Source organism: Taudactylus pleione, unplaced genomic scaffold, assembly GCF_031769625.1.
Source record: "Taudactylus pleione unplaced genomic scaffold, aTauple2 ptg000016l, whole genome shotgun sequence".
Classification (NCBI taxonomy): Eukaryota; Metazoa; Chordata; class Amphibia; order Anura; family Myobatrachidae; genus Taudactylus; species Taudactylus pleione.
The window spans coordinates 11,350,399-11,375,764 of NW_028284418.1; positions in this window are offsets into that span (position 1 = coordinate 11,350,399).

A 25,366-nucleotide genomic window follows, 5' to 3' on the forward strand; every position below is an offset into this window, starting at 1 on the left:
TATCACACCCATCTGTCTGCCCCTCCCCTTGAGAATGTAAGCTCTTGCGAGCAGGGCCCTCTACCCTCTTGTGCTTCTCCTTACTATATGTTCATCTACTTCTTACTCACCACTAGGACACCTAACACTTGGTGCCTATGCTTTGCTGCTTATGTGGGTGTTATGGCCACCTATGTATCAATGTATATTATCCATGTCCTTGTCCTTCATTATATTGTATTTTACTGTAAGTCACTTTTTGGATATGTACCTTGTAAGGTGCTGCGGAACACTTGTGGCGCCATATAAATAAACGATGATAATAATAATAATAATAATAATATAGAGAGCATCCCAGTTACCACAATACACTACAAAGTGCATCCCACTGACTGCAATACTACAGTACACTCAGAACATCCAAGTGATTGCCACATCAAACACAGAACATCCTAGTGACTGCCATAACATACAGAGAACATACCAGTGACTGCCATACCATACAAATAACAACCCAGTGAATGCCATATCATGCTATAACATCCGAGTGACTGTCATACCATACAAGAGTACCCCAGTGACGTCATACCATGCAGGGAGTATCTTAATGACTGCCAATTGATAAAGCAGTTTTATGACCACAACACAATATTATCCCCCATCTTTAATTAACCCATCTCAAAACCATGAACTCCTTTAACATCAATGTAACAGACTTTCAGTATTATAAACCCCTTTATAATCATTAACTCCCTAATCTTTGTTATTAATTAACCCCCAGATCCTCAAATAATGGCATTAATCATCAATACAGTGGGATTCCCTGACTGTGTCACTTCCCAGCAGCCAAGTTAGAAGAAATCATTTAGATGGCTGTGAGATGAATTCACCATGCTAAGAAAAAAAGTCTAAACAATATAAATGCAGTAAAACAATATAGCCTGACTTGTACTTGAGATCAGCATTTGAGAAACAACACCTAGTATGCAAATAATATACAAAAAACAAACATAATTTGTGATTTACATATCTTTGCTTACTCTTTAATACTTTGGTTACTAAGGTTAAATCTTATCCATTGCTTAGTTTTGAAAATGTAATGCATAATAGGACATTTAACTTAAATCCATGCTCATTTTGCAAAACAAATTTGAAGACTTTAGTACAACTTCATTATTAACACCGACAAGCCCTTTGGTGACATCCCACATAGACATCTGTTGCCTTCCTTCTCTTAAGATTTATCTCCTTGTCGCTCAAACAACCGCTCGCCTCTCAATCACTCAGAACACCGAGTGAAGAGAACACTTTCATTTCGTACCTAATTAAACATCACCCTCTGGCTGCATACACTTAACCCACTACCGTCTCTCCATTATTTATCAGCCAATGAGTTGTAAACTGGGCAGTAGCAGCAGAGACACAAAGAGGTATAGTTATAGATGGATGCAGGCAGACAGGTAGGGGAAAGGCTGGTTGCCAATATGGATCACTTGCTTCCATTGCTATTAAATGTATGCCCAGCTAACACACCAGATTACCAGATAAAATCTGCCATGTTACACTTTCAATACAATGGCTTGCAAAGTATTCAACCCCTAAAAAGTCAAATGTTTGATTGTTTCACAAATGACATTGACACAGATTGTTCCAGTATTTTTAATGTGGACCAGAAGGCTCTTAATTTTCAAACTCATAATTCATATATTGTATGTAGATTAAACACTCAAAAAATGCTGCTTGAATAAATATTCAACTCCTGCAGGCTAGTACAGTACATGGTGGAACCACCTTTTGCTGCAATAACAGCTTTAAGTCTGTTGGGGTAAGTTTCTACTAGGTAAGCAGACTGTTTAGGAGAGATTTTTGCCCATTCGTCCTTGCAGACTTGCTCCAATGAGTGGCAATTTTCAATTAGTACCACAGATTCTAAATGTGATTGAGATCTGGACTTTGACTTGGCCATTACTGAACAAAAAATGTTTTGTTTTTAAATTTTTCGTGTTACTTTGGTCTTGTGCTTGGGAACATTGTCCTGCTGTCACGAGTCCAGGGCGGAATCAATACTGGATAGTAGAAGATTCTCAGGATTGAGCAAAGAAGATGATAGGGGTACCCCTTGCGAAAAGGTGCAGCCACTGGCAGGGCCATCTTTTCCATTGGGCTTGTTGGGCAGCTGCCCAAGGGCCTGAAGCTTGTAGGGGCCCGCCAACCCACCCCCCTGCAGCTGCGGCCAGTTGGTAAATTTGTGAAACTTTTATAAGCCGGCCGCCGGTGCACTGTATTCTGAACTAACCTCCCCCCCATATAAGCCGGCCGCCTCAATGTTTTGCCAGTGCGCATGCGTGAGACCCGCTACGGCCGTCAGCGCTGGTCGTAGCGGGTCTCTTTCCAAAGGGGGCGAGCTGACGATGTTGATTGACAGCTCGCCCCATTTGGAAGGCGGGCCGGGGGGGTGGCAGCCCAAACAGAGGCGTTCCCATGGGAACGCCTGCCGTTTGGGGGAGGCCCCACTGACATCGCTAGTGATGTCAGTGGAGAGCTTCCGGCTCTGACAGAGCCAGAAGCTCTCCGGGGCTTACAACAAGTGAGACCCTACCCTAGGTTCTCGTCGTAAGCCCCGATGGTCACGATGGTCTCTGTGTTAACCCAGGTCAGGATGCAAGTGGCCGCACAGTTTCTGATCGACCGCTTACATCCTCCGACCGCCTCTGAATGAGGCCCAGAGTGTCTCTGCATGTGTGGGAGGTCTGATGGGCATGCAGGAGGGTTTAATTGTATTGACCATTTAAATTTTTTCCCGTGAATGAGTGGGTAGGGGCCCCAGTGCATGGCTATGCCCAGGGCCCACACTGCTGTTAAGACAACCCTGACCACTGGGCCGTGTAGCAGCCTTGAGGGCTGGTGGAAGATGCAGCAACTGGGCTGTGTAGCAGCCTTGAGAGCTAGTAGCAGATGCAGCCTCTGGGCTGTGTAGCAGCCTTGAGGGCTGTTTAGAGGATGCAGCCAATTGGGCTGTGTGGCAGCCTTGAGGGCTGAAAGTGGTTACAGTCTCTGGGCGGTATAGCAGCCTTGGAGGCTGGTAGAAGAGGTAGACACTGGGCTGTGTAGCAGCCTTGAGGGCCGGAAGTGGTTACAGTCTCTGGGCGGTATAGCAGCCTTGAAGGCTGATACAAGATGCAGCCACTGGGCTGTGTAGCAGCCTTGAGTGCAGTCTCTGAGCAGTATAGCAGATGACGCAGAAGTGCGACTTGTGCCACTGAGATGACACCAGTGACTGTTGATGCAGTGGTGCGACTTGTGCCGCCTAGTTGACACAAGCGGTGGATGTTGCTGGTGTGCGACCTGTGCCGCCGCGCTGACACAAGTAGCAGGATGCTGGAGTGGGGCTAGTACCGCCGGCTTGACACAAGCAGTGGATGTCGCTGGAGTGCGACCTGTGCAGCTGAGATGACACAGGAGGTAGGACCCTGGAGTGTGGCTAGTGCCGCCGGGTTGACACAAGCGGTGGATGTCTCTGGAGTGTGACCTGTGCCGCCGAGATGACACAGGCGGCAGGATGCTGGAGTGTGGCTAGTGTCGCCGGGTTGATACAAGCGGTGGATGTCGCTGGAGTGCGACCTGTGCTGCCGAGATGACATAAGCGGCAGGATGCTGGAGACAGACGGGCTAAGGTTCAGAGCACTTGACCAACATGATGCAGACACCGGAACCAGAAACACGTGTGACTCTATCACGGGCACCCGGGCAACGCACCAACAGTTCAGAAAAAGGAGAAAACACCAATCCCAATATGCGGCCGTTCAGCACTTCCAGCCAGACGATATTACATCTGGCACCATTGCCGGTAATGAAGGATAGAATGAGGTATGTTCAGTCATTCATTACCTCGTTCCGATGTGTACCAAGGATTCGATATGTTGGCTCAGCGGCTACACATTGCTCAGTGTGTACCAGTGGAGGCTCCAGAGGTGGGGCTGCAGCACAGTCCAAAATTCAAATAGGGAAGCCACGCCAATTGCCAGTGAGTCCTGGCCGGTGATGTTTGGAATGGCAGTTGGTGTGGCCCCCTATTTGAATTTTGGACTGTATTGCAGCCCCACCTCTGCCACTGGTGTGTACCCGCTACTGGTGTGTACCCAGCTTTAGTTTTGCACCACACATAGCGCTTTAAATTGGGGACAAAAAGTTCTATTTTTGTCTCATCTGACTGCAAAATCTTATGCCACATTTTAGTTCCCTCTAATGTTTTCTGGCAACCCCCAAATGTGCTTTAATGTGTTTTTTCTTCAGCAATGGTCTTGTCACCTTCCCATACAGGCTGGTTGTATGCAGAGCCCTACTCATATGGTTGACTGTTGCACCTGTCTCCGCCAATGAACTCTGTAGCTCCTTAAGAGTTATAGTTGACCTCATTGAGAGGTCTGTGGTTTCCCTCACAAGTCTCCTTCTTGCTCTTATGTTGAGTTTTGAGGGGTGGCCTTGACTAGGCAGTCTTTAGATGGTATAATGCTACTTCCATTTCCACACAATTGATCCAACAGTGCTCACTGAGATATCCAAGCACTTGTATATTACTTTGTAGCATTTCCCTACCTTGTGCATATCTATAATTTTTAGAGATGAGCGGGTTCGGATTCCAGAGTTCCGAACCCACCCGAATTTAGCATAACCGAGTCCGATTCAAACAGGCTCGGAGTTTCCCACCTTACTCGGATTTCGAAACCAAGGCAAAATAATAGAGTCTGAAATCTCGCAGCTCGCGAACTTTCGTCTCTATGATCAATGTAGTATATAAAGGACCACACGACGGACACCATTTCACTCCGGCTGTGGAGACTGAACAGGGAGGGTGGGTAGTGTTGGGCTGGGAGAGGTGCTGGTGTTATCTGCTGTGTCCTGGGATGGTGCTGATCCATTCTGGTCTCTGGTCACGGTGCTGTCACTATCACTGTGCTGTCTGCTGATCCATTCTGGTCTCTGGTCACGGTGCTGTCACTATCACTGTGCTGTCTGCTGATCCATCTCGGCTGTCTGCTGTGTCCTGGGCTTGTGCTGTGTCCATCTCTGGGCCCAAGTACTGGACTCCAAAAAAAAAAAAAAGTAAAAAAAAACAAAACAAAGTGTCTTTTATATTTTTCTGTGTGTGCGTGCATGTTAGGCTTAACTGCAGTAGCACACAAGAGCAAGAAAGCAACACACGTTGCAACAACCTTGTGCTGCCCGACTACAGTTGTGCTAAAAAAAAAAAAAAACAATAAAAGTGTCTTATACTTTTTTCTTCTGTATGTGCTCATAGGTGTTAGGCTTAACTGTAGTAGTGCACAAGAGCCAGCCAGCAACGCACGTTGCAACAACCTTGTGCTGCCCGACTACAGTCGTGCTCCAAAAAAACCCCCAATAAAAGTGTCTTATATTTTTTTCTTCTGTGTGTGCTCGTGGGTTTTAGGCTTTACCGCAGTAGCGCACAAGAGCCAGCCAGCAATGCACGTTGCAACAACCTTGTGCTGCCCAACTACAGTTGTGCTCCAAATAAAAAAACAATAAAAGTGTCATATTTTTTTCTTCTTTGTGTGCTTGTGGGTGTTAGCTTTAACCGCAGTAGTGCACAAGAACCAGAAAGCAATGCACATTGCAACAACCTTGTGCTGCCCGACTACAGTTGTGCTAAAAAACAAACAATAAAAGTGTCTTATATTTTTTTCATCTGTCTGTGCGTGCGTGTTAGGCTTAACCGCAGTAGAACACAAGAGCCAGCCAGCAACACAAGTTGCAACGATGTGCTGCCCGACTCCAGTTGTTCTCCAAAAAACAACAATAAAAGTGTCTTATATTTTTTTCTTCTGTGTGTGCTTGTGGGTGTTAGGCTTAATCGCAGTAGTGCACAAGAGCCAGCCAGCAACGCACGTTGCAACAACCTTGTGCTGCCCAACTACAGTCGTGCTCCAAAAAAAACAACAATAAAAGTGTCTTATATTTTTTTCTTCTGTGTGTGCTTGTGGGTGTTAGGCTTAATCGCAGTAGTGCACAAGAGCCAGCAAGCAACGCACATTGCAACAACGTTGTGCTGCCCAACTACAGTCGTGCTCCAAAAAAAACAACAATAAAAGTGTCTTATATTTTTTTCTTCTGTGTGTGCTTGTGGGTGTTAGGCTTAATCGCAGTAGTGCACAAGAGCCAGCCAGCAACGCACATTGCAACAACCTTGTGCTGCCCAACTACAGTCGTGCTCCAAAAAAAAAACAATAAAAGTGTCTTATATTTTTTTCTTCTGTGTGTGCTTGTGGGTGTTAGGCTTAATCGCAGTAGTGCACAAGAGCCAGCCAGCAACGCACATTGCAACAACGTTGTGCTGCCCAACTACAGTCGTGCTCCAAAAAAAACAACAATAAAAGTGTCTTATATTTTTTTCTTCTGTGTGTGCTTGTGGGTGTTAGGCTTAACTGCAGAAGCGCACAAGACCCAGCCAGCAACGCAAGTTGCAACCTTGTGCTGCCCGACTCCAGTCATGATCAATCGGTTCTTCTGGAGCTGACAAAAAATAAAAATCATCATTTGTCTTTTTTTCTAATATTTTTTTGTGTGCGCACGACTGCACGTGTGAATTTTGTAACCGCACCTTGGCTACACTATTGGTGCTTGTGACACTGCTTCAAGACCGCAGAAAATATGGAGGGCTTTCACATGACAGGAGAGCAAGGCCAAGAACCACATGTTGTAGCTGCCGCCAGCAGTGCAAGGCCGCCAACTTCCTCGTCCTCTATGAAGGCCCATGCCCCACGGCTTAAGTCACACCATCGATATGGTAAAGCAAGTTTTACTGAAGTTAAGAAAAAAAATTGAAAGGATATTTGCCTTTAGATAAACAAAAAATTGGCAATATGCCATTCACTACACAAAGTGGCAAGGAAAGGATAAGGCCTTGGCCTTTCTTTATGAAGGCTGCTGATAGCCCTTCTGCTTGTAGTAGTAGTGGTGGTGGTCCAATTAAAAATGTGAAAGTTGTTAAGACAGCTCCGGGAAAACTAACTTTGTACCCTAAGAAATCGAAATCACAAATCTCCGAGGAGAGTGCAAGTGTGTCCGTGGTTGCCATGTGTGAGCCCGACCTAAATACTAGTGTACTGGAGGATCATTCAAGTTCCAACATTTGTGTGCTCTCTGTAAATGTGGGGAAAGGCAATCAACATCTTGGATGCTTCTGTGGAATTGCACATGGAGGAGGAGGATATTTTGGTAGTTGAAGGCGCTAAGGATGATGAGAATGTTGATGATGAAGATGTTGGTGATGAGGATGTCCTTTGTGTAAGTAAGGCAACAGCTGTTGCCCATAGTTTGAAAAAGGCAAAGCCCACTGTTGTCATGCCAGGACAAAAGACAAAAAAAATCTACTTATCATGTGTGGAATTATTTCCATCCCGATCCGGACAACAGTTGTCAAGCCATATGTGCCCATTGCCATACAAGAGTGAGTAGAGGGAGGGACCTAAACCACCTACGAACCTCCTCCTTGTTACGTCACTTGGAGCGCATTCATCAAATATCAAAGTGTACGTCGCCAAGTTCCAAAACTCAAAACGTAAAAGTCCAGTGTCACCTACTTGCTCCCTCTGTGTGAGATCCAAGTGCCTTCGATCTCCAACACCAACACCTGCATCATCAACATCCTCATTCGTCATCAGAAGTAGTCCTGCTGCATCCAATGTTGGTATTCGAAGCATGATTGACTATCTCCTATCCGTGATTCCTCAGAAGGATCCTTGAAGACTACGCCTGTTGCTGCTGCTTTTGCTGTCAGTGGATCTTCATCCCAGAAGGGGACCAGGAAGAAATCTACTTATAGCGTATCCTCCAAAAAACAATTAAACTGTCAAACAATCGTTTGCAAGGGCAAACAAGTATGACAGCAATCACCCATTTGCACAGCAGATTACTGACGCCATAACAGCTATGCTGGTATTAGATGTGCATCCAGTATCCGCCATTACTTCAGTGGGTCTGTATAATTTCTTTGCGCTAAATTGTCTTTAGATCACAGAGTGTAACCTACTGTTTTTATATTGAATAATATACTTTGTGCGTTGGAAACACATTTCCATGTCTGAAGGCTTTTATTTTACTGTATGACTATGTACGCAAATAGCGTCAACTTAGAAGGTATAGGCAGGAGTGTATAAAGGTTTAGAAGGTATAGGCAGGATTGTACCTAGGGTTAATCAGGATATAACAAAGCTCTAGGTGCAGAACTTCAAGGGATTTCTCCATCATGTTCTGCAGTGTGGAAAGGTTTCATTCACATGTTTTCTATAAAGCAGTTCAAAGTTACAGCCTTCAAAGTGTCTGGCTATAACACCCACCTTTGGCAGGAATTACCAAAGATTATTACAAGAAAAGGATTAATCTGTCCAGAATCTGTCTGGGAATTCATGGATCGTATTTGGCCTAAATGAACTAAGACATCCAGTGATTCTGTCATTGTGTTCTGTAGCCCACTTATTCCTACCTGAATCACAAACTGAAATACGGAATAGTAAGCACAGACAACATGGAGGCCTTTGTTATTCCGCTGCCTGCATGCCAACCAATACCTCCCAGACTACACCCACTGGGGGGACCAGGTCTTGATAATGACCATCCCCATCTGTTGCTACTAGGCCTTCTTTTTCCAATCCATCCATGCTGGACTTCGTGTTCAAAATGGGTAAGCAGGGTACAGAAAGAGGAGCTAGATGTCCCCAAATACATTTTTTTTCTTCTATCATAGATGATGTGGAGAGATAAGAGCTTCAGATGTTGGAAGTACAGGGGCTCCCACCTATTTGGCTTACCTCCAGAGAAAAGAGCCTGATCCCTTAACAGCAACATACCCCATATGGCCAACTCATAACATGACACCCAGTTTGCAGCCTCCTCTTCCTTATGACACTAATTCAGTCGATATGGTTGATCAATCAGCCATGTGTGGTCCACCCAATTTTTAGCCTTCCACATTCTAACCTTCACATATCTGAGAAGAAGTGGACAGTGGGAAAAATGGCAATTTGAAGGCCACTAACTAACTCTGTTTTTTTTAATGTCCATGTGCAGGTCGGAAAATTCCATTACAGAACAGAAGGTTTGCAAAGCATTATTTAAGTCAATTGTCTATTTATTTTAGGAAAGCACGCTTCCTGCTCCCCTTCTGGGATGAAAAAAATCAACTCCCAGCAAGCAGGCATGCCACTCAAGAAAGACACAACATAATACTTAAACCTTAGGTCTGAAATGTTGCATTTGCTGCTCTGTTCCGCTTGTCCACAGTATATCTAATATGGTTAAGTGGACAGTGGGAACAACGGCAGTTTGAAGGCCACTAACTAACTATGGTTTTTTTTATGTCCCTCTACAGGTTGGAAAATGCCTTTATAGAAGATTTGCAAAGCATTATTTAAGTCAATTGTTTATTTATTTTTGGAAAGCACACTTCCTGGTCCCCTTGTGAGCTATGAGGTGGTCAAAATTGACTGGAAATGAGTGACAATAAATGTTATTGAGGTTATTAATACTGTAGGAACAAAAAAAGGCCCATTTTATGTGATTTTAGCTGTTTTTTTATTTTTTAAGAAAAAATCCAGATTCAAAACCAAAACCAAAACATGAAAACAAAACACGGAGGTGAGGTTTTGGCAAAACCAATCCATATCCAAAACCAGGGGAGATCCAAAATCAAAACCAAAACACGAGGGTCGGCGCACATCTCTAATAATTTTATCTTTATTTTTCTTACAATGCTCCTTGGTTCTTCATTTTTACCACTTTCCTTCATATTATATACAGTACCTTTACCTGTCCCACATAATTTATACCTCCATATACCTGCCCTGTATTATTTAACCCATTAATGAACTTTGCAGAGAAAATCACCTGAAAACTGACATGTCTTTATTGGCCAAATCCTAATTAAACCCTTTCAAGTGCCTGATTATTCACTGGGAGGGTTGTGCCCGAGTTTCTGCTCTGTGCCCTGATATATTTACCTTATAGTAAAGATTTTTCCTACCTCTTACCTGCTCATGGGGGTGCGCACAAAGGAAAAATGAATGCGAGTTGGAATGCAAGCTTCTCCATGTTACAAAAATATTTTTTATACATTTGTTGCAGCAACCTGTAAAAAATGTGAGGGTTAGACAAGCAGGAACATATAAACATTTCAAGTAAATTCTAGTCCACATTTCTCTAGAAACACGACCATTGACTGTTATGTAATCCCCTTGGTAAGCACATCAGCAGGATTCTGCTCACATAGGGGCCTATTCATCATTACATAATTATCACTTGTGATAATTGTGTTTTTGAACTCACTGCAAGTTCAAAGTACTGTTCGGAGACATGCCTCAGTCATCATGCCTCATTCATCATGCCTCCTTGCCTAAAGAATCACTCCCGAAAAACTGCTCTTTTTCCGAGTCAGTTTTTCAGAATTGTGATACTTTCCTCCTTTGAGCTATGCTGCCTTTGCTTCTAGCCTGCAATCCCTGCCCCGTTTCTCCCCTCTCAGCCTGCAAACAGCCCTGTGTCTCCCCTCAGACACCCTCCCTCCCTGACAACTGTCCTAGCCCACCCACGGCCACCTTTCCCCCACCAGCCACCCCTGCTGCTCTAGTCACTGTCCCCCTTCCAGAGCCAGTGTTCACAGCTTAAAACCCCTTCCCCCCGCGGCTGCCACTGCCGCTGTATGTAAATCCTCCCCCGGAGCCTGTTTTCCCACAGCCGTCCAGACGTTACTACCACTCTCCCCATTCCCCCTTCCTCGCTGGAGGTCTTTCCTCTCCAGTGGGACACTGTCTCTGTATGTAACCGACCCGGTGCCTTACCCCCAACGGCCACCCCTTCCCCTGCCGGATGTTACCGCCAGCTTCCACTCTACCCTTCTCCCTTAGAGGTCACTCCGTCCCACTGACTGCCGCTGCCCCCCCCTTCCCCGCCGCCACAGTCCCCCGGCGCCCCTACAGGAGAAGCTGCAGCACAAGAGTACGGACCACCAGACAGAGCCGCCGGAGGTAAGGAGAGAGATACAGCTGGGGGGTTCTTAATAGAACCCTCTGCTGTGGCTGCCTTGTAAATCTTCACAAATGCTGCGTGAAGGTTATTGGGGCTGAATGCCATCTGAAAGTGGCGTTCAGTAACACCATCAAGTTCTGAAAAAAATGCTTTTTTGAAACTTGATGAATAGTCCTGACACTTATTTTTTTTACAAAACTATGTGAAAATATAAATTTTCACATGCTTTTGTGAAAAATAAGTTGTGATCAATAGGAACCTAACTATGAACCGCAGCAACAGATCCTTTCTCCACCAACTCATGACTATTGTCACACTCAAATGCTGATGGTGTCTTCCTTGTGTATAAGACTTAGGGCGCGATTCAGACCTGCTCGCTAAGCTGCAATCGCATGCTATGGCCGAAAGTCGCCCGTCTGCACATGCATCACAGTGCGTGTGCTCGAGCCAGTCACTGCGATCGGGAATTGTGCGCTCATAGGGCCTGATTCAGAGCCGGACACTATTTGCGCTCGCTCATTCAGAAAAAGGGGCCAGCTATTTAAATTGAGCGCTCGCTCTTTGCGGTCTGTTGACGCCTCTATGTCTGAGCAAGCGAACGAAACATGAGCTCGCTATTTTGTAAAGACGCCCCCTGGCCGCTCGCATCCTACGTCATCTCCGCTATTTATTTGATTAATGGAGTACATCGAAAGGCGTCTGAACTGCTCGCAGTGCTTGTGGTTGGATTTTCCTACCGCAATTATGCGAACAGTTCAGGCTAAGAGACAACCAAGTGACGTGGTCGATGACGCTGCTTTGTTAATTATGCACACCCTTAAAACGCCCGTTTTGACCGCCTGCATTCGGATCTCCACTCCCCGTTTTCAAGCACCTTCCCCTGTTACCACCCACAAACGCCTCATTCTGTCACTCAAATTAGCAGGCACTTGCTATTTGGCGAGCGCTCGATTTCCGATCGCACTGACTGGTTGGCACATGCGCATCACGACCCATACGCATGCGCAGATGTGCGAACATTGCTCAGAGCGAACGAGCGGTCGCTTACGAGTGGCTCTGAATCAGGCCCATAGTACACAGACTGAGTGCTACTTTTGAGTGACAGATACTGCTGTTTGTGGGTGGTAACAGGGGAAGGTCCTGAAAAATGGGGGAGTGAATGTGCGAACGCAGGCGTGTCTGAGCGTCAAAACGGTGTCCTTTGGGCTTGCATAATTAGCATGGAAGCTTCATTGTACACGTCACCTGGTTGTATTTCAGTCTGCAGTAATTGCAGTGCTTGCGGTGGGGTAGGGTCTACCTCAAGGGCTGCGAGCAGCTCCGATGGTTCTCGATGTTACTGATTAATCATACACTTCCTGGAGATGACATGTTCTAAGAAAGAAAAGTGGACGTCATTACACCGGCGTACTCTCACTCTGCCGGCTCACTCTCACTCTGCCGGCTCTCTCTAAGACATAGAGGGCGTCCTTAGGCCTGGCCATGCGATCGCGGCATTTGCATACCCAGCCCATGTCGGCTGCAAAAGTACACTGCGCTGCAAACGGGTCTGAATGAGCTCCTCAGTTCAAATGGGCATATTTATCAATATAATTTTTACTAAAATATTGTGAAAACGTGTGTAATATTTAAAGAAAAGAAACCACTTACCTGCCCCCAGGGAACAGGGATCTAGTGAACTTCTCTGTGACTCCGGTCAGCTGATTGCTGAAATCCTGCTCAGTGACCCCGGCCAGATGCTCTGTGCTGTAAAGTGAGATGCTGCTCATGGGTGGACGGGTGGACAGCAGGCAGCACATGCGTGGTCACACTCCTAGGATATTTTTTGTAAATAATACCCTGAGAAGTGCAGGGGAGATTTGCAGGGACAGAGATTTCTCGCAAGCTCTGTCCTTGTGTACGATATTTGATACATCCTTGCGAATTTATCACATGCTATCCGCATCTAAAATGGGGACTGTTATAATCACATTTATTATTATTTATTTATTACCAGTTATTTATATAGCGCACACATATTCCGCAGCGCTTTACAGAGAATATTCGGCCATTCACATCCGTCCCTGCCCCAGTGGAGCTTACAATCTATATTCCCTATCACATGCACACACATATGCACTAGGGGTAATTTTTGTTAGGAACCAATTAACCTACCAGTATATTTTTGGAGTGTGGGAGGAAACCGGAGCACCCGTAGGAAACCCACGCAAGCACAGGGAGAATATACAAACTCCACACAGTTAGGGCCGTAGTGGGTATCGAACCAATGACCTCAGTGCTGTGAGGCTGTAATGCTAACCATTACACCGTCTGTGCTGCCCACATGCTATCCTCATATAAAATCCTGATTGTTACTGTATAAATATGTCTCAAAGTCTCTTTAAGGTGAAGAGTTTCCTTGGCTATTTTGGATTTTCACTCACTGAATAAATTGACACAGTATGCGACACTTGTATGTCTGTGTGCAACTTAGTATGAATCTGCATACAAAGTGTCACAATGCAGTGTCTGCTGCTTTTTTCCACGCCAATTTCTGTTGTGCTTCATTTATAGACTCAGTTGCACACAGATATACAAGTGTTGCATATCAAATTAATCAGTGCAGTCTCCAGGTGTGTCCTAGACACTCACATCACATTGCAACTAAGATGGATTTTTTAGCAAAAAAGACACTTGGCACAAGCAGACTCACACAAGACCTGGCGGCTCACTCACGCCAGGCATTTTGTAGCGCATGATGTATTGAGGTTAGATGCATAAGGACACATCTGTAGTTGACTTGGGTCACAGTGCAGGAGCCGAGATCAGTTGACCGGAGACACAGAGGATCTCACCGGAGCACTGATCACCGGTCTCTAGATGCAGGAAAGTCATACCAGAAGCACCACGGAAGATTGGGCAAGTGTCCCAGCCGGCCCGCACACCCCCACCGGTGTCTGCTTACCTCTTGTAAGAGGGCAGTCCGGGGTAGCCGATGACGCGATTCGCACTGAATTGCATTATCGTGGCCCCGCCTCCGGGTGCACAATGCCGGTAATCTCGGAATTGTGTGTCGGGGGTGTGGCTGCAATGACACAATCGCAAAGTCACTCCCCCGATCCACCCCCAAAGTAGTGTCACGCCCCCCCTGCTATGCCGGTCTGGCTGCCTCCTCCCGGAGGAGCCAGTCACATTGTCAGCAAATATGAGGTAAGTGAGTTTTTTTTACCATTTTTTTTAAGTGGTCAGCTTGTGGTCTATTTTGACCACAAAGCTGATCACAGTGGCCGGCTCCCGGCTCTGCTCTGACTGCCTGAAGATGGCGTTATTATCACAGGCTTTCCCCGGTATTTTTTCACTATTTATTTTTAGTAAATCTGAGCACATCACATTTAGTTTTTCAATAAAAGTGCTTCAAAAGCCCTTTAATACATGTGATACTAAAATAATGTGAAAAGGTTAGAAAACACTCTTTTTCACTTTTTTTAGTAAAAATAATATTGATAAATAGGGCCCTTATTTATCTGGATGGAGCTGAGCTTAAGCGGAACAGACAGAGTACTAGCCAGTGATGTATGAAGGTAGTGGTGCAGGTATATGCAGGATATGCAGGCCATATACAGGATAATGTGACAGGGTCTCTGGAGCTAAGTGAAACATGTCTGTGTTCTACTGTGGTGATCATACATAGTGACAAAATGGCGGACAAAGTAGAATACTTCAAGTTAGGAGCATTCATGTAGGTAGCACAGTAGTGCACTCTACATTTCAACACCCCCTATATACAGTAGTCACCGCTTGCCTGCTTGGCTACATCTGACAAATTGTAAAGACTGAAATGTATATAGGGTGAAGGAAGCACCCATTTTTAGTCCGATTACATCAAGGTGCCAGTGCCTGTTGCATTTATTCTGTGTTTCTGGGGCTTCTTCACTTTTCATTGGAGCATGCAGGCTCAAGTGTCTAAGGAATCAGCGGTGTGACTGAATACCTTGCCCGCGTACTCTGTACATCCTCCAAGTACAACCACAGTGTCACCCTCCTGTGCCAGTGGTGCGACTGGATACCTTGCCTGCGTACTCAGTACATCCTCTGAGTACAACTACAGTGTCACTCTCCTGTGCCAGCGGTGTGCCCGCCCGCGTACTCAGTACAAAATCCAAATCCAAAATACTCGCTAGTGCCTCTTTCAGAGGTACATTCTCCTGGGCCTCATCGCTGTTATCTCCCTCCATTTCCCACCTGTATCGGATACCTGACCAAAGGGCCGCGACCTGCTTGCTGGGTGCAGCTTAAACCCATATCCTGCTTGGAGGGGTCACTGGTGAACACCTCCCAGCAGGTTAGACTCCGCGCCTTTGGTCAGGTCTCGCCAACATCCGATACTTGTGGATGAGGAGGACATACTGTACATCCAGGCCCCTCGCCTCCGATTCCTTCCACAACCCGGAACCTCAGCTTTTAGGTCCTCAGTAGGAGATTCCCCTGAGCCCACCGTAACAACTACCTCATTTACCACAGTGCTTTGCAGTGACCATAGTACTATAGAGAGAGCATGTCAGTAACCACTATATAATACAGAGAGCATTACAGTGACCACCATACAATACAGAGAACATTGCAATAACTCCTGTATTTCATTTAAGCTCATACGAGAATGCAGTACCCATCTTAGCTCACTGTGGACAATCACAAAATCTAACAACCAATTACACATGGGCACATTATAACTAATCTAAAGTTTGGCAATTAGCACAACTAGTACAATGGTCTTGAAGGCAGAACTATAATCTACAACCAATAACATTGCGTATGAACCTCTATTCTCTAGAGAACTTTGTGGAGAATTGTGAGAACATAGGGCCCGATTCAGACCCGGAAGCTAAGCCGCGGACGCAGGCTATGGGTGATTATCGCCCGTCTGCACATGCGTATGCATTGCAGTGTGCGTGCGTGAACCAGTCATTGCGATCAGGAATCGTGCACTCTTAACACAAAGACTGAGTGCTACTTTGAGTGACAGATAGTGCCATTTGTGGGTGGTAACAGGGGAAGGTGCTTGTGAACGGGGTAGTGGTGCTGGGAACGCAGGCGTGTCTGGGCTTCAAAAAGGAGTTTCATGGTTGTGCATAATTAGCATGGAAGCATCATTGTACATGTCACTTGGTTGTATTTCAGCTTGCATTGATCGGAGTACTTGCGGTGGAGTGGGTGTGGTATATAGAGATAGACAGTAATTAGTTAGACTATGTCTAGATAGACACTAGATGTTAGACAGTCAATAGTTAGACAGGGAAAAAAGTTAGACACCCTAACCCTAACCCTCCCCTTGGTGCCTAACCCTCGCTCCCGTTGCCTAACCCTAAGCGTCTGGGTAAGTGCCTAACCCTAACCATGGGGGTAAGTGCCTATCCCTAACCCTCCAGTAAGTGCCTAACCCTAACCCTAAACCTAACCCTAATCCTAAAAAAAAAAAAAAAAAAAAAAAAGAAGTGTCGACCATTTTTGTGTCGATCTTTTGAACCTGTCGAACTTTTTACATGTCTAACTATTAACTGTCTAACACCTGGTATTTAGACATTGTCTAACTAATTACTGTCTGTCGATAGTCCGGAACCCGGTGGAGTAGGGTCTACCTCAAGCGCTGTGTGCGGCTCTGACGTCAGCCTCCAGTCCAAGGTGCTTTCCAGCCAGTACTTCAGCTCTTGTTACCCGATTACCCTGCTACCTCTTACCACTATTGCTGTGGGGGATATCCGGAGCACCTGCATTGTAGCCGCTACATGCTGGGACCAGCAGCGGCTATACGGGAAGCAGCTGATTAGAGATCACTCCAGCCGCTACACACTTACAGCAACGCTTGTCATACACTGCTGCTTTACACTGCCGGGATACTTCTACCTACTGTCGGCCGCAAGCTTCAACTAAGGGATAACCCAGAGGAAATATACCCTAGCATGGCCACGCTAAGCAGCGGACCGGCAGTCATTATATAGTGAAGGACTATCGGGACATTTATTATCAAGGTAAGGTATCTACAAGTGCATCACTGGGACGCCAGTGTGCACGGAGTATCATTGTATGGTAGTGTATTTATCCAATTAGCATGTTTCTACACGTATGCATATGAATTAGAGACTGTATTGATCAATCAGATCTATATTCCACCGCGGTGCTGATAGAGTGGATTTTAAATAGATATCTACAAAAAACTAAGTTGTTTTTATATTGTAACAAATTAGTTTCTTTTTATATGGCTTGGATTTATGTTATACTAAGAAACTATTGTTTCACTGTTAATATTTTTGATATGTTATTTGTTATATTTATGTGAAGCATTCGTCTTTCTATAAATGATCATTTTTGTACTTATAATAAACCAGATTAATGATTTATTAAACAAGCCTCATGCTTTCTTATTAGAAAGAAGACTTATTGATTTTATAAAACAATTGTGTTTAAAATCATATATATCTCAAAACCTGGCGCAGTAATCAATTTATATGGAATGTGCAGCTCCGATGCCTCTCGATTGTTCTGATTAATCATACACTTCCTGGAGATGACGTGTGTTAAGAAAGAAAAGTGGGCGTCATTACACCAGCATGTGCTTACTCTGCCATCGCTCTCTAAAACATAGAGGGCGTCCTTACACTAGACAGTGCGATCGCGGAATTTGCATACCCGGCCCCTTTTGGCAGCGAGAGAGTGCAGCTTAGCGTCCGGGTCTGAATCGACCCCATAGACCTCAGTGGAATTTTTTTTTTTTATGTACAAACTCTTGGTAATCAAAACCCACAGGGATGCCATTCTTAAGGTGTCCCAAAATCATTCTCTCAAAACACTTCATAACTAGCGAAGTGAGATCAATGAGACAATAATCGTTCAAAACAAATCCGAGGATTTAGAGATGGGAACAATCATGGGCCCTGATTCAGAGCCGGTCGCTATTTGCGCTCGCTCGTCCAGAAAATAGGGGTGGCTATTCAAATGAACCGTTCGCTGTTTGCGGTCTGTTCACGCCTCTAGGTCTGAACGAGCGAACAAAACTTGCGGTCGTTTTTTGGGAAGCTACGCCCCCTGGCCGCTCGCATCCGACGTCATGTCCGCTATTTAATAGATTAATCGAGTACATCGAACAGGGTATGAACTGCTCGCTATTCTTGTGGTTGGTTTTTGTTACCACAATTTTGCGAGCAGTTCTGGCTAAAAAAAACCAGGTGACGTGGTCAATGACGCTGCTGTTTTAAATATGCACACCCATAAAACGCCCGTTTTGACCTTTAAGCACGCCTGCGTTCTGATTTCCACTCCCCGTTTTCAAGCACCTTCCCCTGTTACCACCCACATACGCCTCATCCTGTCACTCAAATTAGCAGGCATTCGCTATTTTGCGAGCACATGAATTTCGTCCGTACTGACTGGTTCGCGCATGCGTATAACGATCCGTACGCATGCGCAGTTTGGCAAACATCGCTCGGAGCGAACGAGCTGCCGCTTACGAGTGGCTCTGAATGAGGGCCATGGTACGTAGTTTTGAAAATGCCTGCTAATTGGTCAGCGCACTCACGCAAAACCCTACACGGAATTTTATCAAGACTCTTTGTCTTCCTGACATTTGTTTTGTGTAGACATTGCCTAACAAGGGACTCTAAAATAAAAAAAACTTTCAGAAGAAGTGGAATAAAATGTTGTGTTGCTAGAATCATATTTGCCTCATTAAATCTTGCAGAAAATGTATTAAACTCATCTGCTGTAAAACCTCTTTGATAAAGCCTCAGTTGAGGCCAAATGTATCAGAGGACACATGCATGTCACTGACGACCACCCGCTATATTTCAGTTCTTATGCCCACGTTTTATATAACTGTGGTCTAATACCCTCAGGATTTCCTGCAATAGCAGATACTCCAAGCCTGTACCTCCTTCACAGTGGTGGCCATCTTAGTGCTCAAACACCTGCAGGATTCTACAGCAACATGCCTGCTGAGCAATTGGTGTACCTAGGCTCCCTAGCAATGGGTGTTATCTCGGTACAACAATGATTTATACATCTGGTTTAAAGCTACCTTGATGCATGGGCTCCTGCAGACACTGCACTACTAATAGATGTCTCTGTCAAGCTTGAAATACTTAGGAGTCAATCCAATTAAGTGCGTATAGCGAGTAGAGAGTTTGTTTCATGAAACTAGCAGCCTTCGCAGTAATGCGTGCTCCCGAGAACTCTCCAATAAATTAAAAATGCCTATTTGTGGTACTCGCAGCGGAGGTTTGCCAATTGGTGGCCTGATTCAGACCTGAATGCTAGGCCGCGAACGTATGCTATAGGCGATTGTCGCGCATCTGCGCATGCATCTGCGGCAATATTCGCATGCGAGATCCACTCACTGCATTCGGGAATCATGCACTTGTAGTACACAGACTGGACGCTACTTTGAGTGACAGTGCCGTTTGTGGGTGGTAACAGGGGAAGGTACTTGTGAACGGGGGAGTGGTGCTGTGAACGCAGGTGTGTCTGGGCATCAAAGCGGCGTTTAATGGGCATCCATAATTAGCATGGGAGCGTCATTGTACACATCACCTGGTTGTATTTCAGCCTGCAGTGAACGCAGTGCTTGCGGAAGGGTAGGGTTTTACCCTCGCTCCGATGAATCTCGATGTTACTGATTAATCATACACTTCCTGGAGATGACGTGTGCTAAGATAGAAAAAAGTGGGTGTCTTTAAACCAGCGTGCGTTCACTCTGCCATCGCTCTCTAAGACATAAGGGGCGTCCTTATGCCTGGCTGTGCGAATGCGGCATTTGCATATCTACCCCCTGACGGCTGCGAGAGAGGGCAGCTTAGCGTCCGGGTCTAAATCGCCCCGAGTGCCAAATGCTTTGTGAGAGAAGTGTATAAAAAAGTGGGGGAGACCATCTTGGTTCCCACAAAATTGATAATTTTGTTAGCAGGACCATATAGAAGGCTGTTTGTGGGCATTAGGAAAGTACTGAAGGTTTTTAAATGGTGTCAAATGGCTGATTTGTACTTTTTTTAAAAATGCAAAAAAAATTATAAAAAGCTAATTTTTTTAATTTAATCTCAAATGAATTAAATTAAAAATGCAAAAAAAAGTAGGAAAAAAAGTGATTTGGGAGAACTTTGAGGGCACTTTGAAAAATTGTAAAAAAAATTATAAAAAAGTTGATATTGGAGTAATTTGAGCACAATTTTTTTTTAACCCAAAAAATTACATGTAATTATTGGACTAATTAAGTTAATTGGAAACTTCCAATCGCCTAATTAGTCATTAGGGAGGGGGGGTTGTCCAAGGGGTTCAGCACAGTATCCTGACATTTTAACTTTAAAATAAAAATGTTTTCCTTTCCATCTCTCTCCCTCAGGGAGGTGTGAATGGAAAAATGCTAATTCACTCTGACTGGTTCAGTGCGAGTTGCTAATTGGATTGCAAAATGAACTCGCTATGCGAATTTGAAGAGAAAATAGCAACTCGCACCTCACAATTCTCACCTAATTGGATTGACCCCTAAGAGCGGCACTCAGCCGCAGCCACTGCATTCTGCTGAGACCTTTATCATCTGCAATTACAACAGCAGCTTCAGACAATCATAGGTGAGCGCAAGCGGCAAAATATGTATAATACCACTCAGGAATCATATTCTTATTAAAGGGATTACCTACCTAATGCTGGACTTCCACTGGTAATTGGGATTGTCCATTGTAAGTTTAGTCACATCATCTAATATTGGGTGATTTTAGGACCTATCATAGTGTACACTTTATTTGTGCTGATTAGCATACTCAGTACTCATGAACGGAGTATAGTGAAATTATTCAATATAATTATTTTACAGCTTATTATTGATATATATTGGGGATTTTTATGAGATGTGCATATGCATTTTTTAGTGTTAGTTATTTGGTGGTCTATGCATCCTTTAATTTCTTCAAAAGTAGATGGTAATTAAAATGTTCACCTATTTTTGTAGAAATTAAGTACCAGGGCCATTCCTCATTAGGGTAATGCAGGAGATATCATGGATATCTCCTGCTTATCTTTCAGCCCAGACCTGGCCTGCTGTCCACATAAGTATGGGGACCTAAATTTATCAAGCTTAGAAAATACACATTTTTCAGAGCTTGACAGCAGAAACCTTTGCCAGTTTCATATGGCGTTTGCTCCCGTACCCTCCCCCCCTTCTTCCCATGGGAAGGAGCTCCAGGGTTGCGAAGAGGGATTTGATCGGATCCCTCAGACCCTGTTCGGCTCCTTCTGCCGGATGCAGGGTTCTTGTGCGCATGTGTGAACTCCATTTCCCACATGCGCACTAGCACTGCCAAGTCAGTAGTCAGTAGAAATCACAGGAACAGCTGATTTTTTGGTGATTTGTATTCACCGCTGCTACTCACAGTGAGTTTGATACTTAATTATCAGGGGCTGCTCGCCCCCTGATAATTAACATGTTGCATAGACACCTAAAAGTTTAAAGTATATATGTGACCTGATTTATGATATTCTGCCACTGTAATATTATCTATTAGCGTAGTTAGGGGCATATGTATCAAAGCTTGATGTGAGATAAAATTGTGAGATATTTATCACCAACCAATCAGCTTGTAACTTACATTTTGCAGGCTGTGTTTCAGAAATGATAGTTTGGAGCTGATTGGTTGGTGATATATATTTCACAATTTTATCTCACATCAAGCTTAGATACATATGCCCCTTAATATTATTGGTCCTTTTATAGTGAGTTTCCACAAGCTCACGTTAGGCTGCTGCTGCTATTTTCATATATTGATGGTTTGAAATTTGCAGTTCCTGTTCGAGTTTCAAGTTGCTATTTAAGATTCATGTTAATAAATAAAAAAATACTATAACAATTTACCTGATTCAGATATATTTTAAAGTTTTGTCAATTTGTAAAAAACAGCAAGAATGTTTTTGAGGTTTGCTATTCGCATTAGTAAATGTATACATTTAAGCTTTAACAGGTGCAAACCAATTTAAACTGTATTGCAAACTTGTTTGCATTTGCTCATCCATTTTTTTAATTATACCCCTTTTACACGGGAGCTAAAACCCGGGTTTTTGAAGGGCTAACCCGTGCAGCTCCCTGGTGTAAAAGGGGAGAGAGTTGGATCGCCGGGTCGAGTGACCCGGCAATCCAACCCAGGTAACTAGCAGGGTATAACACGGGCATAGCCCGTGAAACCCTGCTGTGAGAACAGCGCACTCCGGGTCACGATGACCTGGAGTGCGCTGCTAGCCGGCCGATAGGTCCGGCTTCAGTGGCGCTTGGAGGTGATGTCATCTCCAAGCGACCACTTTCACTCTGCAAAAGCCGGGTCTATGCAGACCCGGCTGCGGTGTGAGCGGCGCTGACTCGGGAATATCCCGAGTCAGCGCCGGCAAAATTCCGGGTCTGATCCGGATAGGAACTTTGTTCCAACTCCGGGTCAGACCCGGAATTTAGGTGGAAAAGGGGTATTAATCTAAAGTTTAAAAATATAATTTGAATTCTTTAATTATATCTGATTCAATGAACCAGATCAAGAAACAGTTTTTAAAAATTTAAGATACTCTACAATTTCCTAGTCCTGTCCTGGAAATCCCTCAGCTAGCGAGAGGTAGTGACCACTTCTGCCTCTTATCAGAAAGTAAATTAAAGGGTATCCCAGTGTACAATGTTAAGAACTAGACCATGGACTGTTTATTAGTCACTGGATTGTCATATGTTCCCTTTACTAGTAAGGTCCTAGATCCACGATACAAATTATATGTTTAGTTGGAATTATCTGCAATTACCATTATAATTGTATTGCAATAATGAAGAAAATACAAAGGAAAATAATATTAGTGTATCCTCAGGGCCGCCAAGAACCAAGGCGGGCCCCGGTAATAGGGGGCATGGCCTAATCTCGGGAGGCGTGGACACGCCCCCTTGCCAAAAATAAATAAATTGCAGTGCCGCGAAGCGGCGCTGTGCGCCGGGGAGGGGGGCGCTCTGAGCCCCCTCAGCCCGGTGCAAAGGCAGGGGGGGGCGCGATCTGTGTGATCGCTCCCCCGCACAGGCTTAGGAGACTGCTGTGGCTGCTGCTCAGCAGCCACGAGCAGTCTCCAACTGCAGCTCAGCACACGCTGTGTGCTGGGCTTCTGTGAGGGAAGGGGGGGCGGCGTCGGACCTGGGCCCCTGCCGGGCCCCCGCCGGGCCCCTCAGGAAGCCCGGGTAATCTGTACCCGCTCCCCCCCACTCTCGGCGCCCCTGTGTATCCTGCAAAGAACCTGAAAAGTATCACACTGCCCACCACTGGTATAATTAGCACTCTCCAGGAACAGGATTTTGCAGATCAGTTTATACAGTTACAGTATATTATAGCAGACAGTTATAAGGGTATGAGAAAGCAGCATTGCTTACATTACTATTACACATTTGACATGTGTTCTTGCACAAGCCAATACACTAACCGATGCCTCATATGAGGCCAACATAGGCAAACGCAGAGTAGGGTTTCTGTCTGCCTGGAAACCCCCCTCCCCAGCCCACACCATGACCACAATAGAAATAGTAATATAATAGAATGTAACTAGTGCTGCATGTTCTTCTCAGTATCACAAATGAAATAATTAGCACCACCTGTGGATCTTTTAACATGCATCAGTAATAAATAACGTGTGCACCAACTAGAAAATCTGGAAAACATGCACTGTAAAGGCCCCCATACATCAGCAATTGATTGCAGCAATCGTGCAATTTGCAATTGATTGTGTATAAAAATCTTTCCCTTTTTCAATCGATTGTAGATTGCAGCATTGCCACAGTCGATTGAAAAAGGGGAAGATTTTTATACACAATTTATTGCAAATTGCACAATTGCTGCAATCAATTGCTGATGTATGGGGGCCTTTAGAGATGCTCTGCTATAGAGCCCAATATGTACTTATACAGTATGTCCAGGGCAGTGCTAGGTTCTTCTGCTGCTCCTCCAGGCTCCCAGACTTGCTCCAATAGTCTGGAATGGTGCCTACATCTAAAATAAATGCGTTCAGCTCGGGCAGGATGGCCTACTGGCGCATCTAATGGCTTACTGTGATCACTGGTCCTGTATATGCTAGAATTAATACACACAATACACTTTGTATGACGTTTATTAAAGCTGGTTAAGTACTAATTCTGCCCTCTTTATTGACTGGCCACACTCGCTCTAAAATTAAGCATTTGGAAACCCCCCTCTGGAAATCCTGCGTTTGCCACTGGCCAACACATATTTGCATGACAGTTTTGTACAGCCACCATATCATCCTACAGTATATTCTCAGAAACTCATCTGAGATAACATCAAAGAGATAAAAAGTTCAATGTGTTCAGTGCTGGACCTGTGCCCTACAAGGCTTTCCTGTACCTAAGGTAGCTTCCACTTCTGCCTGCCCTGTCCTAGCCATGGCAGTTACTCCTATGTCAGAAAAAGAAACAATTACTGTCCCAATTACAATAGAAGTCAGACCATTGAAAAACCTTAGATAAGTATCCTAAAACATAATTCTAATTGTCTCTCTTGGATAGATTGCTTAAGGTAAGCTGTTCTACAAAATGGATTAAATGTGTTTTCTGCATCTCTTACTGTTTCAGTGCATCCCTATGAGGGTCCTTTTCAGCTATTCCCTATAAATCAGTCACGTCTCTGTGGGATAAAGGAATAACTTCTTTCAAGACCCTGCAGGCTGCAATTTTCAATCAGCCATGTCTCAGCCACAATGAGAAATAAAACAGCCCAACACTCCCGGGGGAGCCTCACGCTCAGCTTTGGGGGTCCGACAGGGAGATTGATGCCTCATTTCTTTCTTTGCTGACTGGCGTGTTACAGGCACCGTTTTAATCTTGCACTGAACACAAACGTTCAATGGTACAACAAATACATGAATCACCTGTATAAAAAGTGACAGTAAATCTAAAAATAAGCAGATATAGTACAGCAGCATGACCGCCGAATGCTTATTCCCCAGAACAGATTCTGATAGTCACTCATAAACATTCACTCTCCATGTCTAGCTATTATTTGCTGTCTGTAAAATGGTTATTCCTGTACGACACAAAGTGCTGTGTCCTAATCGCTTGTTTCTTGCCATGAATTTTCGCTGGAAGAGGGAAAAAAGAGGCAGAAGTTTACGGTGGAGAATACTACATGAACTTGTATCACACCTGCAGCAGATTTCTGCTGCTTACAGACATTCAGACGTTTTTATGAGTTTCTTATGTATTTGAGCTTTTTTTACCTCTAGGCTAGAACATTTACACTTACTCAACGGGGCAGGATTTCAGCAGTTATATCTACTGGGAGAAACCACTACCTGTAACAGTTTGAGT